We start from the raw sequence: 15,638 nt of genomic DNA, 5'->3' as shown, positions 1-15,638 counted from the left end.
AGGAGAACATGATGGCATAAAGCAAAAAGTGTCACGTGTTTCAAGATCGACCTCAGCCGTGCTTTTATTCACAACTTTTCAAGTGTGGGCATTAGCTGTGTGGCCCTCGAGCACCCAAAGACCTCCATATGTGAAGATGATTGTCTCTCACTGTTGTTTCCAGAACACGGTGAGTCGCAGCCAAAGGACACCTTGTGTGCATTATTGAGATGCCAGTGGCTTTGGCAGAAAGTCACTCTTTGATGCCTTAGAAATGAAATCAGGCTTTTTGTCAGGGTCGATGGTTTGGCCACATCGATAGGGGGCCCTCTCCTCTCCAGTCCTCTCACATCCACCCCTGCACTCTGCACAGACAGATAGCTACACAGCTACACAGCCAAATGCTAATCTAGTCTAGCTGTCGTTGGACGTTTGGAGAAACTGGTTGGCCGTGGAGGAGCGATGTAAAGTGATTGTAATAAATGAGAATAAATGTGTTCGCTACAATACTGAAGAATCTCTCTGCATTTGTTATGTGACAGTTAAGACGTAAAGTCCAAACAAACAGCTGTCTTGCTGCTCTTTCTGTGGCTTTAATAAAACCTCAGTGTGAGATTTGCACCGTGTCACAAAGCACAGACCAGTCAGAGCGTTTAACGCCTGCATCAAGTGAAACACACTTTCTGGACATCAAAGAAATTCGTCATCTTAAGACGCTCAGTAAGTTGCAGTGTTTGTTTGAAGTTACTCGAGTGATTACCAGATGCATTTCAGGCAGCGTTTCTCCAGAAATGAACACAACTGTGAAGTGAAACCGATTGGATTATATTTACGGGAAGCAAACTGCACGCGTGCGGCTTCTTGTTTAGCTTTGGGTGAACGTTTTTATTAAACACACACAGTCACTACCGCCCCAATCTAGAAGCAATATCAACACCTCCGTCATAACTGCCCACTTCAGCGCCCATCTCTGTGCCGTTAGAAGGAAGCGCCGTAAAAACCCTATAAAAGACACTCTATACACTCGCCTTTACAGCATTCATGCTGCTGCCACTGGCTCTGCACTACATAGCCATAAATATCAATCCTTATTACATAACCAGTCACTGAGGATGGATTGTGTCCCAGTGAGTGACTGGCTAATGCTTTCCATGAAATATTGTTCATGAGGCAAAATGAAGCATCTAATGCAGCTAATAAGACCACTGCTCAGGCACTGAAGTCATTATAGTCCAGCTTGATATACTACAAGTTGCAATGCAGCGTATTTCATGTTTTTTGACTCCCCTTAAGAGGAACCGTCACGACTTCAACTTCTGGGCTTTATATTTATGCAATGGTCTGTACTAGCTGCACACTGTTAAAAACACATTAATCAGTCTCAGTCTTTAAAAAAGTGTTTAATACAAATGAAGGCCTAGGAACACAATCACGTTGGAGTACCACCATTGATTAAAAACGGAGGTCCTCCCAAACTATCATCACAGGAAGGGATATTAGTCTGACAGCTTTCCTGTCCATACAGAGAGGAGGAAGACGTGAAGAAGTGATTGTGGATGAAGACAAAACCTCTAGCTGTGTTATTAGCACTTCTCTCCCATTCATTTGATGTATTTAGTGCATTAAAAGAGCTCTGCAATGCTGCTGGTTATCAGCTGACACTGAATCCTGGGCCTACGATTTTGAACCAAGAGGACGTTAAAAGCCCTCAGACAACAAGCGAAAGTCACGTGAAAGATGGGAAATATCAGCTGCTCCCCTGCTGGTTCACCAGCTGTTTGTAAAGCAAACAAGTGGCCATGACCCTGATCACAGAAGAAGCTGAAAGTAGTTCAGCCACAGAGCGGTAATTATAGACCATGTTTATTCTGTGAAAACCGACTTGGACTAAACATGACTGCTGCTTAAACCTGTGTCGTTAAATTGATAGTTTGACGAGCTTGATGATGAAAGCAGAGGTCTTTAAGACAAAGTATTTATTCATCTCAATAAAAACTGGAGAAAAAACTGAGCAGTAGCAGCTGTGCAGCAGCTAATGTCTTATTGTAGTTTGGCCCACATTATAAAAAGAGCTACAGTTGCCTTCATTTAGCTCCTCCTACTTCCAGCAAATAGTTAACGGCCCAGGTTAGCACTTTGTCTTTTTTGCTAAAAATAATATTTGGCATATTGAACATTAGAGGTGGGAATCACCATACATCCCACGATACGATATTATCACAATACTTAACACACGATACGATATTATTACAATTTTTTAAAATATTTTGCGATATTCAGATTCTGTACATAAAGGTAAACTTTATCAATATTCATTTTCTCTAATATCAAAGTCTCACACTCAGTCTTTCTCTCATTTCAGTTTTATTGTTGACAAACTGAACGGTTTGTATTACAGTCTAGTCCAACTTAACTGAATCAACCATCTGGTACAATTATAGCTATTCTGAACTATGCAGTTTATGAAAACTATGCAGCCCCTTCAGCAACTGAAGAATTTGAAAGTAAATTAAAACAACATATAATTTTACATTAAATAAAAGTTTTAAACTTAATTAAAATAAAACATGTCTTAAATTAAAATAAGTAAACTGTCATGTTTATTGCTGCCAAAAACAAGTTAAACACATTTGGACAGTGAAGGAATGTCAGGATTCTTGCTCAGAAAAAGGATCAACATGCTCTGAAGTCAGAGCACAAAAACCTTTTTGTAACAAAATATCAATTTCTGCTGTCCCTGTATCGATACATTATTAGCAAACAAAATATCACCATACTACACAGTATCCATTTTTCCCCCACCCCTATTGAACACAAGCTTCAGCTATATCACCATAAAATCACTTCCCTATTTCCTTTGTCTTCAAAATAATCAGCAGCCATTCTGTGTAATTATCAATATAAGAAAAACATCTTAATCATGTGTTATTTATAGATTTTGCTTCTGACTCCTTTGAGCCATTTATAGATGGAACAACTGTGTTTTACACCATTAACTTCACTGAAAACGCTTCGTGAATATTCCTCTGGGAACAAACAAATGGCTTGTGGGTGTCCAAAGAAGAGAGCCTTTAGGTCTGTCTGCGAGTGTCTCGTGCTGTCTAGGAAAGACAAAGTCTCTTCACAACAGAAGAACATTTCAGTCGAATATTTGAAAAGAGCATCCAAATCAGTCAGAGCGTAAACGGCTTTCCTCCTCATGTGAGGGAATCGATTTCACCTGACAGCAACCAGAGAAAAACTGTGTGAAGGTTTTGTTCTGACCACGGTTTCATTATTTGACACTTTGCAGGTATTTAATTTATATTTACATTTTATTTGTAAAGCTATCAATGCAGAGTCATTTTAATTAAAAATGTGCTCTAATCTAAGGCTTAAGATCTGAAACAATATCATATATATGAAAATTGGATTTAATTTAGGAATGCAAAGGGAATGTTAAACTTCCTAAAAACACTTCTTATGTTACACTCTCTGACAGCTGGTTGCATCATAAGGACCTGCCTGGCTTCCACGTGTGATTTGGAAGCAACAACCAAAACAATAAAAACCCAAAATAAAAAATGTTGGGAGAATCCACCTTTTAATCATTTTTCATTTATGAAGTGTCCGAGTTAATGCTGAAAGAAAAAGCCCTATAAGCTTCACAAATCCCATGTCAGATAAAGTCATTTATTATTAACGGAATATTAACTAGAAATAGAAAAATCTCACATTTTGTGCAATAAAAATTTAATCCCGATATCAAGGCCTCACGGTGTTACAGCAAAAATAGGAACAATGTAAATAATTCATGGTCCATTCATGTAAATTAATCTCCCTCTTGTGTTTTTACTGGGCAAAGCTTTGACTCTCTCATAGCTGCTGGTGGCCATGTTTGCTTGTCAGAAGCATTTGTTTTCCTGCAGAGCTCGAGCTCAGAGCTGCAGCAGCAGGTCTGCGTGGCGGCTGGACTCGAGCCGGCTTTGGAACGACTTGAGGATGCAACCACATGGCCTGGTGGTATAACTGGCAGGCTGTTGTGAAGGACATTCATTAAAAATACTGTGTCTGCTACGTGGGACTGTGCCCAGACCAAATAAGAAACGAAATAATGACAACAGTCGTAAGCACAACTGCTCATTTTCATATTAGATATCATATATAATGTTTTTCCAGACTGTCGTAAAAATGTCAAGAAACTGACAGTCAAACGTGTACGGCCCTGTTTTGTAGTACTTAGAGGCTGCTGGGGACATTTATTCATATTTTGGCGCACCTTCAGATGTCTGCTGGTCACAAACAGCCAGAAAACAGATTGAGGAGGTGTACTGCATCTCTGGGACATTTGTGGGAACACTACAGCAAACAGCACTATCCTGTAGGGAAAGACGATGAGCTGAGGGAAACTTCCAGAAACTGAAAAGTGCTTCAAATCTGAGTCAGTTTTACTCAGTTTAACCTTTTGCTGTTGTAAATGATTGCATCCTGCTTCACATTACATAGACAGTTATTTACCTGTTACCATGGTGAAGATGAGTACTGAAGCTCCTGTTACCTTTAAATCCTTTATTAGTTTCTTTCACCATCCTCCAGATCATAGGTGTCAAACTCTGGCCCGTGGGCCAAATTTGGCTCGCAGCCTAATTACATTTGGCCCGTGAAGCCACCAAATTACTATCTGAGCTGGCCTGCTGGTATTATACAGAAAATATATATATTGTTTAGTATTAAGCTTTGCTTGTTCCATATTCAGTTTTTCAGCAAAACCTGTTTGAGTCCATAAGAAAAGATTCATTCTTATATCTGGAGGAAGATTTTTTTTCAATAAATATTAATGTTAGCCCGCGACTTTGTTCCAGTTTTGAATTTTGGCCCACTGTGTATTTGAGTTTGACACCCCTGCTCCAGATAATTCATTTACTTCAGAACCAGCTAATGTTTTTTTGTAAAATATGCAGTAAAATTAACTATTAAAAAGAAAGAAAAGTAAATTCTTTCAAACTCTACCTGCCCGGTCGACCTTCTTTCTCTTTATGCTGAAAGTTGTGAGTCTTTTGTGTGTATGTCACACAGTTGGCATGTTGTAGGGTGGATAGCGTTACCCTAAGATTTAGCCCCCTCTCTGGTCACTACACTGTCACGAACAATGATCCCAAACACACCAAAGCAGTAAAAGCACACGTTCAATATTTGGCGTAGTTCATTTCTCAAGTAAAGAAATTGTGGATCATGAAGGAAACTGTACTAAAAGGATTAAAGAGTAACAATGGAGCTTCAGAGTCTCGGGTCATACCTCGTTTCTTTGTATTAATTATTCATGGAAATGGAAAAACAGTATATCTGTATACTTCTAATGAGCTTAGGCCCAGGCATGACTGATAGTGTCCCACCGTGGTGGAGGCTCATGTGTTTGGGTCATTGTCATTTTGAAAAACTCAGATATTTGACAGGTTTTCTGCGTTCATCTTCAACACCACGAGCTGAAACGCTCTCCCATCGTGTTTTACACACGGCTGTAGAAATTCATTCTTGTAAGCAAGAGCAAGAGATGCACACCTGAAGCCATACTAATCTGGACTGACTTAACACTAGTGATGCGCGAATCATGAACGAATCGTTCAATACTCGAGAATCACTTTACTGACTCATAAATCATGATTCACAAGCCCAACTGACTCACTGACTCATCACTGTTGCTGTTAGCAGCAATATATCTAGCTTATAATTAAAATTGTGGAGAAAAACACAACATCCAGTATCGTAACAAAAAAAATTCTGCTCTGAACTGGAAGAAAAAACCCTGAGTAGAAGCTCACATCAAGACAATAGCTCCTCGGTTCACAGTAGCATCGCTCTGCTAACATGCTAACAGCACATTTGAGCTACTCACCCCCTCCCTCCTGTGCTGTATCAGAGCGCGAACGAATCACTCACTCACTCAGCCCCTCCCTCCTGGCTCACAGCTTCTTCTTCTTCTTGGTTGGCAACCAATGTTAAGGCGCATTACCGCCCCCTGGCTCACAGCTCAGTGGACATTTAGATGAGAAAATACTAGTAAAATAAAAATAAACAAAATAAATATTTATTATGCAATTTTGATAGGAAATTGCTTACTTTTAGAAATGTTTTTGCTCTTTTTTGCTCTATAAAATAGTTGTTGTTTTTTTAGAATCATTCATCTTAGCAGTAGGATTTACATGAAAAGAGAAACAAATTACGTTTGAGTGAAAATGTAAATTTTTTGCACTCTCTGGTCGACTGACTCAGTGAATCAAATGACTCAAAAATCCGATTCACTTTGGTGAGTGATTCATTAAAACTCGATTCAGTAAAAAGAATAAAATTTACCGTCACTACTTAACACGGCCCAACAAGTATTGAGGAGACAGGTCATACTGACGAGACGGGGGCCACTGGAACCAGACATGGACAAGAACCAATGATATGGGATTGATCCAATGCTGCCATTGAGAGGGAGCAACACAGAAGATGGCAGATTCAGGGGTTAAACCAAAGTATCATATGAACTATTTAGGAATTATTATACACAGACCCTAGTTTTCATTTTTACTTGCCACTACTTTCATCATATTTTCTATAAGAACACACTAAATGTAGCCTTAACTACATTTGTGCAATATAGTAGAATTTTTCCACTGAGTTTAACCAATCACACAAACTTACAAGCAGCCAATGATTTGACATAAATAAAAATATTTCTAAATTTGAAATGAGTTTGGATTTAAAACAGCTGCCTCGTGATTATTGAAGGCATGAAGGTGTTATCCTCCAACTGTGGGTTAAATAATTAGACTGTGTTACTTTGATCCAGCGATAGCCTCGAGCTGATGATGAGTTTTACATTCACACAGCATCTAGGGGCACATCCAGGTCACAGCTCCAACACTAGAACCTATTCATCCATAACATCCAGCAGTTTGGAGGAGAGTAGAAGAAGGGCTTCACTAAGAAAGGCACTGAGGTGATGGTTTTTAATGCCTGTATCTACTCTAAATTTCACATTATATTCCTCTCCATAATTTCAAATATCTTCCAAGAATATGTGGCATTATCCCGCAGCTCAGCTATCAGCCTCTGAAGCCTTATTAATTGATGCACTGCAGTAAAGAGCAGCTTATCATTCAGCATACAGCAGCACGGGCATGTGATGGAGCCGTAACTGACAGACAGAACAGATACAGCACAACGTGAAGACCAGCGTGTGCACAGGAGGACAGAGGGGTACCCACGGCAGGTCATAGCAATGACCATGCACACTGAAAGAGTGATCATTATTGGAGTGATAACTCTCCTGGTGATTAAATGGTTAGCTGTTGTTAATTTGTTTACCCAATTTTTAAGGATGGGCCTAGACACCCGACAGAAGAAGTCTTATCCTTCTTATTCTGTGGGTCACTACCCTACACTCTTCTGGCAACACGTAATCTCCAACCCTGGGGTGGGTGTTCCATCCTTTGGCATCTGATTTAGAAGTGCTAATCCTCATAGATGCCTGCCACACAGGCACAGGCTGGAGGTCAGGCTGCATAAGGAAAAAAGAAGCACCACAACGTCTGCAAAAAGCAAAGACGTAATCCTGAGCATGCTGAAAGCTGCATCCCTCAGGCAGAGCTGAGGAACCTGAGAACTACAGGAGCACTAAAACTCCCCTGGAGGCGCATGGTGGCCCAGCACCTTACTGAATCATTTTCACATTTGTGACCCATCCGTCATTTCTGTGCATGAGTTTTTGCGTTAACGATACAAGTACCACCTGATGTCACTAGGATGTATGGCAGGTGATCTTTCGATTTGTGAACACTCTCTCTGCGGGTTGTTCCTTCTTGCTTCGATGACGAACACAGCGTCTGCAGCGTGCACAAAACCCACACAAGCCAAACACCCATAACAGAGGTCATTTTTGATACTAGAAAATATCCTGTGTCACAGTGGGCAAATCACAGGGCTGTCAGTGCTGATAGGATCTTGCTCCCAGTCTGAGCTGAAATAAAACAACAACACTGCAGCCACTCTTTAGCTGAACACAAAATAATAGAGAGTCTGAATGAAAAACCTGGCTATTGTCCTGCAGCTCTATTGTGGGAATGAAAGGAGACAAACTGGACTGTGCAGTAGATGGGTCAATCAGCACAGGAACAATGCCACAGCACACAGGAGACAAGCTGAACTCGCATCCAATCATGTCCACAGGAAGCCGAACAGCCTGTTGCTATCTTATCAGTTTTCTTCTCTGCAGAGTCGCAGCGTTTACCACAAAACTACTACTTTCAGGACTCTCAGCACCCGAAGTTAAAACCCAGACACAAGACCTTAAACTTAGTTCGCAGATGAAGTCTGTGACACCTCTAACTGCATAACTGTTGAATATTCTGCTGTTTTCACATTAAAATTAGCACCAAATGTTAAAATTAACATTTCCTTTGAAATTAAAGGTAATAAATAAAAAAGAGCTCTTCCCCATGCAGTACCTCACTAGAAGGACACTGCCGACGCCCTACTTTGCAGTTTTAGAGAACATCATCGTGATCCACACCGAGGTGTGGGTGGGTTTCTCGCCTCCCCACCACAGCTGATAAATTTCAGCTCGGCTGTTCTTGTGCTGACAAACAGGCAAACAAACTGCATTCATCACATTTCTCCGCCTCAGCTGTAGTTTGGCAGAAAACACCCATAAACAACTGGTGTATACTACAGACAGATGAGATGGGATGATAGCAGGGAGCAGCCGTCTGTGTTGTTACAAAGCTTATGATTAAGAAACATGTTTATCTTTGAAGGTGCTGCAGCAGGAAACGCAACCTGCTGCAATCTGATCTCATTCTTAAAGCAACTGTGACTCCAGACAAATAAAAACAGAGCCGAGCATCTGTTCTCTTTCATGTTCACAGGAGGAAAGAAGGGAAAACCGGTGTTTCTGCTGAGGGAAGGATGCACAGGAATCTTTTGGGTTCGGGCCCAGATAGCGGTCCCAGGAGTGAAAACGTCTTTCATGATTTCACACAGCAGGTTTTAAGACCCACACGAGGCACTGTTTTAAGACAATCTCCTGCTTTGGTCTATGACACAGTATGCTAATGAGACAGCAGAGAGGGGAGATGTGTTCTTGGAGATTTTTCAAGAAACTGTCAACAAGGAGAGCGAGTAAGATTCCCCATCTGCTTGGCCTGTTTGTCAGCTCAGATTTAATCAAATTGCCTTAATTTTGTTTGGTTTTTTAATTAAAAATAGAAACAATAAAGTTGAAAAGAGTGATGTATTTGTACATTTTAAACATTTAAGTTTATGGGACTAATGCTGAGAAGCAGAGGCATCAATCCATACCAGGCAGCAGACTGTAGGAGACTGCGCTGGGTCAGTTTCAGGTCAATGAGAGCTGCAGGTGGAGGCAGGATGTGCTTAGACTAGCTTAGCATAGTAAGTGGCCAATGGCTCAATCCAAAGTAAAAGTAAACCCAGATTTCACTGATGAACACGTGTTGGTGTGCTTCTTGCATCATCATAGTAATACTGCTTCACCAACATTGCAACTGACCAATCAGGTTGCTGTGATGTCACAGCTTTGCAAAGTGAGGATAAAAGGAAAAAAAAAACTCTCCTAGAACAAAGTGTAAATATTGCATTTATTTTCTTAATTAATTTATTCAATATAATCAATATAATATATGTCAGTTTTTCAGCCAAATGTAGGTTTTAATAGCAATAGCTAACTTCTTGGCTAATCTTGGCTAACTGAATAGTAAGACAACGTCATTGGTTCATTTATGACGATATAGGAACAACAACAACAAGGGGCTATCAGATCATGCAATACGACGAGTTTTCAGAAAATATATTTTTCCTCCAAGAAGTGCAAGACCAGTCAGCAGCCAATGAGAATGAGAGGTCAGAAGAGACTGAGATCCATTACTTTGGACACATTAGCCTGTAGTATCTACAAAATAAGCAGTTTAAGTTGCAGCAAAAACATTTTCTCGTTATACTTTGATTTAATTGTGTCATATGAAATGAAAAAAAGCCCTTCAGCTAAATAACTGCATGGTTGTGCCCAACCAATGTCACTGTCACCTACCATAGATAGAGGTATGTATGTATGAAACTGTATGTAGGGACGTTTCCAGTGTTTCTACCAAGTTCATGGAAGTGACAATTTTATATGCACTTATTCACATGGCCACTAGAGGGCGCTGAACTTGGGCACTGATATCGGCGGACAGTTTAAAAAGACTTACTGTGTGTGTGTGTGTGTGTGTGTGTGTGTGTGTGTGTGTGTGTGTGTGTGTGTGTGTGTGTGTGTGTGTGTGTATAAATGTTTTGTATTTTGGAAAAAGATAATCGTTTTTTGATGATTGATTTTTTAATTATCATACCACTTCTTTAATCTTAAAAGTTAATAGATTATTTCATCTGGTAGGTTTCATGATAGCAGCTGTCATGTTGAATATCACAGATAGATAGATGAATAGAATTTGTTTAAAAAGTGTTTAAAATTCATTAAAAATAGAGCTATAAAGTCACTGTAAAGAACTATGTGAGCACGGCCCTGGTTAGTCCTCTTGTCTCTCTAACCTGGATAAAATAGCTGTATATACAGAATGCCAAAACATAGCAGCCCTTTCCACCCATATGTTTTCATGCTTGTTCATCCCTGAAATTACACACAATTTATCAATGTGCAGAGGATGGCTGAGTGTGAGCAGAAATGGAGGGGAGCCAGCCTGCATTCAGCTGAAATGCCAGCAGCTTCAGATGGAGCTGTGATCAAGACAAAGAATCCCAGCTTTTTGGTATGTGAAGTTATTTAATCTTATCTAATAAAAACCTGGTTTTCAATCAATCTTATTTTCAAAAAGTGTGATTTGACATTTTAAAAGCAGTTAATTTATTTTACATAAGTAAGTTAATGTTCCATTGAAGGCTTTTTATGTCACTTTTCAACTGTATATATATTTTTTTTCTTCATGTAGAGTTCTACTCAACCATGTCACGAATTAGCATTAAGAGTTATTTAGACCTACTCTTTAATGGTCTTAGTAATTATGACTGAAGAGGAGGTGAGATGATGTAGTTAGAGCCACAAAGCCATTAACATAGGACATGGCTGCTGCCTTTTCTATTATAAACTGAGCTTCTAACATTCTTTGCCACTAGCAGAAGATCTAATTCAGAAAAAAGCTTTGAGTTGGATTTAAAGGTCGAGGACAAAAAACAACAAGTTTTAATTGAAAGTGTTGCCTCTTTCATACATATTTGAACAAGCACTCGACCCTCCATGGAACAGTAACAACAGCTAAAGCTATTATGATCCAATAAATGACACGGTTAAAAAACGCTTATAATGACCTTGAACTCCTGTCAGGTACCAGTGATTAGAAATTCATCAGGGAGTTAATTTATTTAAACATTTGACCACTTGGCTATCGTTGGCACTCTAAAGGGCTCTCCTAAAGTTGTCAAATAAATTCACTGAAAGAAATAATCTGCAAGTACAAAGCAGCTCTCACTTTGTTCCACAAGCTTCTGCCCGTGACAGATAAACTGATGCAAAAAGAAATCAGCAAGATCTCGAAAATGTCTTCACATCCTTTGTAGGCGACTCTGAAGCTGCCAAAGAAGATACATCTACTCTGAGAAAAGCACCGCATACATTTGACTTTCATGGAATTTCAGGGAAAATCCTTTGAGGTCCAAAGAGAACAAAGGTGCTTCCAAAACTCATGAACATACAAAGACCTTTCAGAATAATGTGCTCTGGACAGAGGAGTCACAGAGTTTCCTGACCTCACAGCAGGCATGTTTGATGAAGGCCGAAGCAAAGTTTGATAGACTTCAGGGTTTTTCTTTGTAATTTAGATTAGTTTTGGCTCGTTTGGCAGTTTTCCACAGCTTAGATTTATTTATTTTAAAATGTTCAGCTTTAGTTGAGTTTTTGAATAGTTTTCGCTGTTAGCTTCCTCAGACTGGCTCTGTTGACAAATTAGACCAAATTTACAAAAACTAAATCTAAAGAAATGTAATCTCTATTTATTATTTTATTTCAGGGAGTTTTATAAATGTAACATTTCAGTTAGTTTTCAGGTTTTTTCATATTTTTGTTTTGGGTTTTTTTCTTGTTTAATCAGCTTAAAGGTTTTGTTAGTTTTAGTTAACTACAAGAAAAACTTTTTAGCAACTCTGTTAAGAACCAGAGTAAAGGCTCGAACTGAAAAATATCAAGATTGCCCAAAAGTTTCAACAAGATGACGTCAGCTGTTCAGAAATGATTCACTTAAGTAATCATTTTTATTGTGTGTGTGTGTGTGTGTGTGTGTGTGTGTGTGTGTGTGTGTGTGTGTGTGTGTGTGTGTGTGTGTGTGTGTGTGTGTGTGTATCCAGCTGGTTGATGGAACAGCTGATTCTGGGTTCCTGAACTTCATCGGCTGAAGCCCGTCTTGATTTGTTGAGCTACAAACACAAAGAAATGTGACGCTGTTTCTGCCTTCGTTGCCTGACAAAGTGCAGTGTGCAAACTTTTAGCCTTTTAAACCCAGTTTTTGAAGTCCAGGTAGTTTAAGTGAGTAATTATTAACAATTCTGAAGAGTGCAAACTGAAAACCTGCAGTGCTGTGAAAAGCTTTCATCTGACCTTTTTTGAGGGAACAGCCATGTGACAGTTGACAGCAAAGTCCTGGAATCATTCAAAGCTACAGAAGTAGCCGCAAAAATGTCACAAATATGAAAATGTGACTGATAGAATGGAGGGAATGTTTAAATTGGTGTCTGATGCAGAAACAGCTTTAGATGGTTATTATTTGTCAGGATATGTCGGGAGAAAAACCTGCTGATTAATTGCCAGGAAGCCAGAAGCTGCACAGCTGCTGTGCAACCAGTGTGTGTGTGCGCCGTTTGAACGTAGTTTGGAAGCATGTTGAGTTTCAGGACTTTATTTTAATGCCAAGTCTTTTTGTACATGTGGCTGCATGACATTTACTCGTGTAGAGTCTAATTTCTTGTTTTGCGAAACAACATTTAAACTTTTGGGCAATGTCACTTTTCATGTAATGCATCCGTACAAGGGCACAGAGCTGCGTATGAGCCTGAAAATGATGTTTTCTAAACCAATTTTCTACACTGTATTCATTCCTAATCTGATGTTCTTCGGCCCCCTTGTGCCACCCAATTTAAGAAATCCTATAAATGCCACCGGCGTGTGCGTGTATATGCATGTGCGTGTGTATGCGTGTGCGTGTGTATGCATGTGCAGCAGTGAAGCATTCAGCATTCAGGGCCAAGCCTCCTGCTGCTTTCACCAGGGTGAGAGGAGCAACACACAAACACGCAGACTCACAGTGCTGGCTTTCAGCTGATGCATTTATGAGCGACACACACACGAAGAACACGCTCCCTCCACGTCTTCTCTCTCTGCATCTTGCTTCTGTGACTCCACCTGCTATCCAGCATCCCCGTCCTCACCCCTTTCTCTCCATCTGTTGCACTCCTTCACTCCGCCCGCCTCGCTCGCTCCCTGTTTTCCATCCAGCCTAATTAGAGCTCCGTCAAATCCAGGTGAGCTGACAGCCAATTATCACTCTGTCACACCGAGTCACGCACTCCCATCCCTCTTCTTTTACCCTTTTTTAGCCTTGCGGGAATTTGATTTTTTGCATCAGTAGCACGAACAGGACAGTTCGCTGTTCTTGTTTTAGGAAACTGCCGGAAGAATGAAGGCTGAGTGTGAAGCCGTGCGATGATAAGCAGGCGAACACGCGGGCTGCCACACAGACGCCACAACAGAGCCGAGACTGAATTTACGCGTAGAGTAGAATACTGAAAGACTTGTGCACGAACTAGGCCTGTATTATTTCCAGAAAGCCCACTCACGTAATGCTTTGACACATTTAACCGTTTCACACTAAAATGTTCCGGTAACAAGTCCGCAGGTCGCTCTGTTCTCACACGTGCATTTATCATCATCGTGCAAAACGCATTAAACTGTACATTTTAATTAATGTCACCAAGACAAAGTCTAAACAGAAAGCTCAGACTTGTGAGTCTGCAATTAATGAAACTAATAACTTAACTAATGACCGATTAATGAGGGGGCTGCACAGCTTGCTGCAGAAATGACATCTTATACAAAAGGACAGGGAGCAGTGCCCTGACTCGCAAAGATTTTCAGTGCGCAGAACAACTGTGCCATTATGTGCCTGTACGGAGAGATGCTCCCATCAAACTGCATTAAAAAACCCTGATTCCAAAAATAACAGCGCACCATGGGGGAAAACTACTGTGACAGTCTTCGTGACAGCGCAAATATTCCCATAAATGTGGGCAACACTTTCACAACTGTAGCAGCAATATGATCATCTACCAGAAAAGCATATATAATATACAAATAATATATAATGCGTATATGATTTACAAATAAATGGTAAAAAAAGATGACTGTATTCATCATTCATACTGTACCTGCACGACATATGATACATTTATATAATTCTCACATTTACATTCAATGATTCAATTGAGGTTTTGGAGACAGGCTTTGTTGTTTCATTTAAAGATGTGATTTCTATATGCGTCTTATAGATTAAAAAAAAAAAAAAATAGTTTGGGTGTTGTTGTGTTCCCTCTGTGCAGACTGCATTGTTAGGTGTGAGTGAGAGTTGACGGACTTGTGTGAATACAAAATGCGTTTCGCCTTCAGTGTGTCCGTTCTGCAGGACGCTCCTCTAACAGCTGTCACCACACAGCGCTGCATTTCTTCCATCTGTGACACTTTCCACGAAAAAGCAGTTTAAAAGGGAAAAAGACCTTTAAACTCACCATATTCTAGGGTTTCCTGGACGTTTGCATTTCGGAGAAGAGGTTGAAGAAATGAATGCACGGGGGTCCCAAGATTACAGACAGTTAGCAAAGAGTCTTGGAATTCCTCCAGTCCCACAACACTTGGTCTAATTCCCCGAGGTGGATCAGAAAAAGGTCCGTAAATGCACCGTGAGGAGCGTCAGGTAAATCCTCCGCTCAGCTGCCGCCGTGCGTGGAGCTTCCGCCGCCTCAGCGTCGGTTCGTGTTCCCGGTAAGCCAGCGGTCTGCTCCCTGACCGTCCGCGGTAGCCGCGCTCTGAAAGAGCAGCATCCCTAACACTTTGTCCACACACACACCCTCGGGAGGCGTCGGCTGTGTTCGGCTGTTTCCGGTAACATTCTAGGCTCCTGGGTGGAGGCTGTCAAAGACGTCCTAGTTTATTTACACACTGACAGGCTCCTCGTTAATCGTATTAATCATCCTGCTCATAATGACATTTATTTCTATAGAAATGTCGTTTACACACACTTTAAACACAACACCCGGATGTGTCTGTGGTTCGATCCCCGCACTGAAAACGCGGTCCCCCGACACCTCCCCCGTCGGAGCCCATGAGCGATCAGCTACCTGCTCCAGAGGAGATCCCGGCAGTAATTAACACCACAGCATCGACCTGCTGTAGCCTGTGACAGTGCAGAGGTGCCATCTATAGAGAAAAGGATTTCCTACAGTTCTGGCACTGAAAGCGACGATGAGACGAAAAACTGTGGTACAAACATTTATTTTGAATATTTTTACTTATTTTGTACAACTTAGCTTTTTAACTTTGGCCAATCACCAGTGATACCCAAATTTAATCATGTCAAATATTT

General features: G+C 40.6%; 1 protein-coding gene across 5 annotated transcripts in view; it reads right to left on the bottom strand.

The window, feature by feature from the left end:
* ptprfa (protein tyrosine phosphatase receptor type Fa) overlaps window positions 1-15,507 on the bottom strand; it is a 381,399-nt gene extending 365,892 nt beyond the window's left edge. The window contains exon 1 of one of the 5 annotated variants that reach the window (XM_085133098.1): window positions 14,785-15,507. The gene's annotated coding sequence lies outside the window, so the exon portion shown is untranslated. The remainder of the gene's footprint in view (window positions 1-14,784) is intronic. The other 4 variants (XM_085133099.1, XM_085133100.1, XM_085133101.1 and 1 more) reach the window with 4 other exon arrangements.
* Between the last annotated feature and the right edge of the window lie 131 nt (window positions 15,508-15,638).

The sequence above is a fragment of the Neolamprologus multifasciatus genome, chromosome 15 (genome assembly GCF_963576455.1).
Source record: "Neolamprologus multifasciatus chromosome 15, fNeoMul1.2, whole genome shotgun sequence".
In the NCBI taxonomy this organism is placed as follows: Eukaryota; Metazoa; Chordata; class Actinopteri; order Cichliformes; family Cichlidae; genus Neolamprologus; species Neolamprologus multifasciatus.
This window is presented reverse-complemented; position numbering and strand designations above follow the sequence as displayed.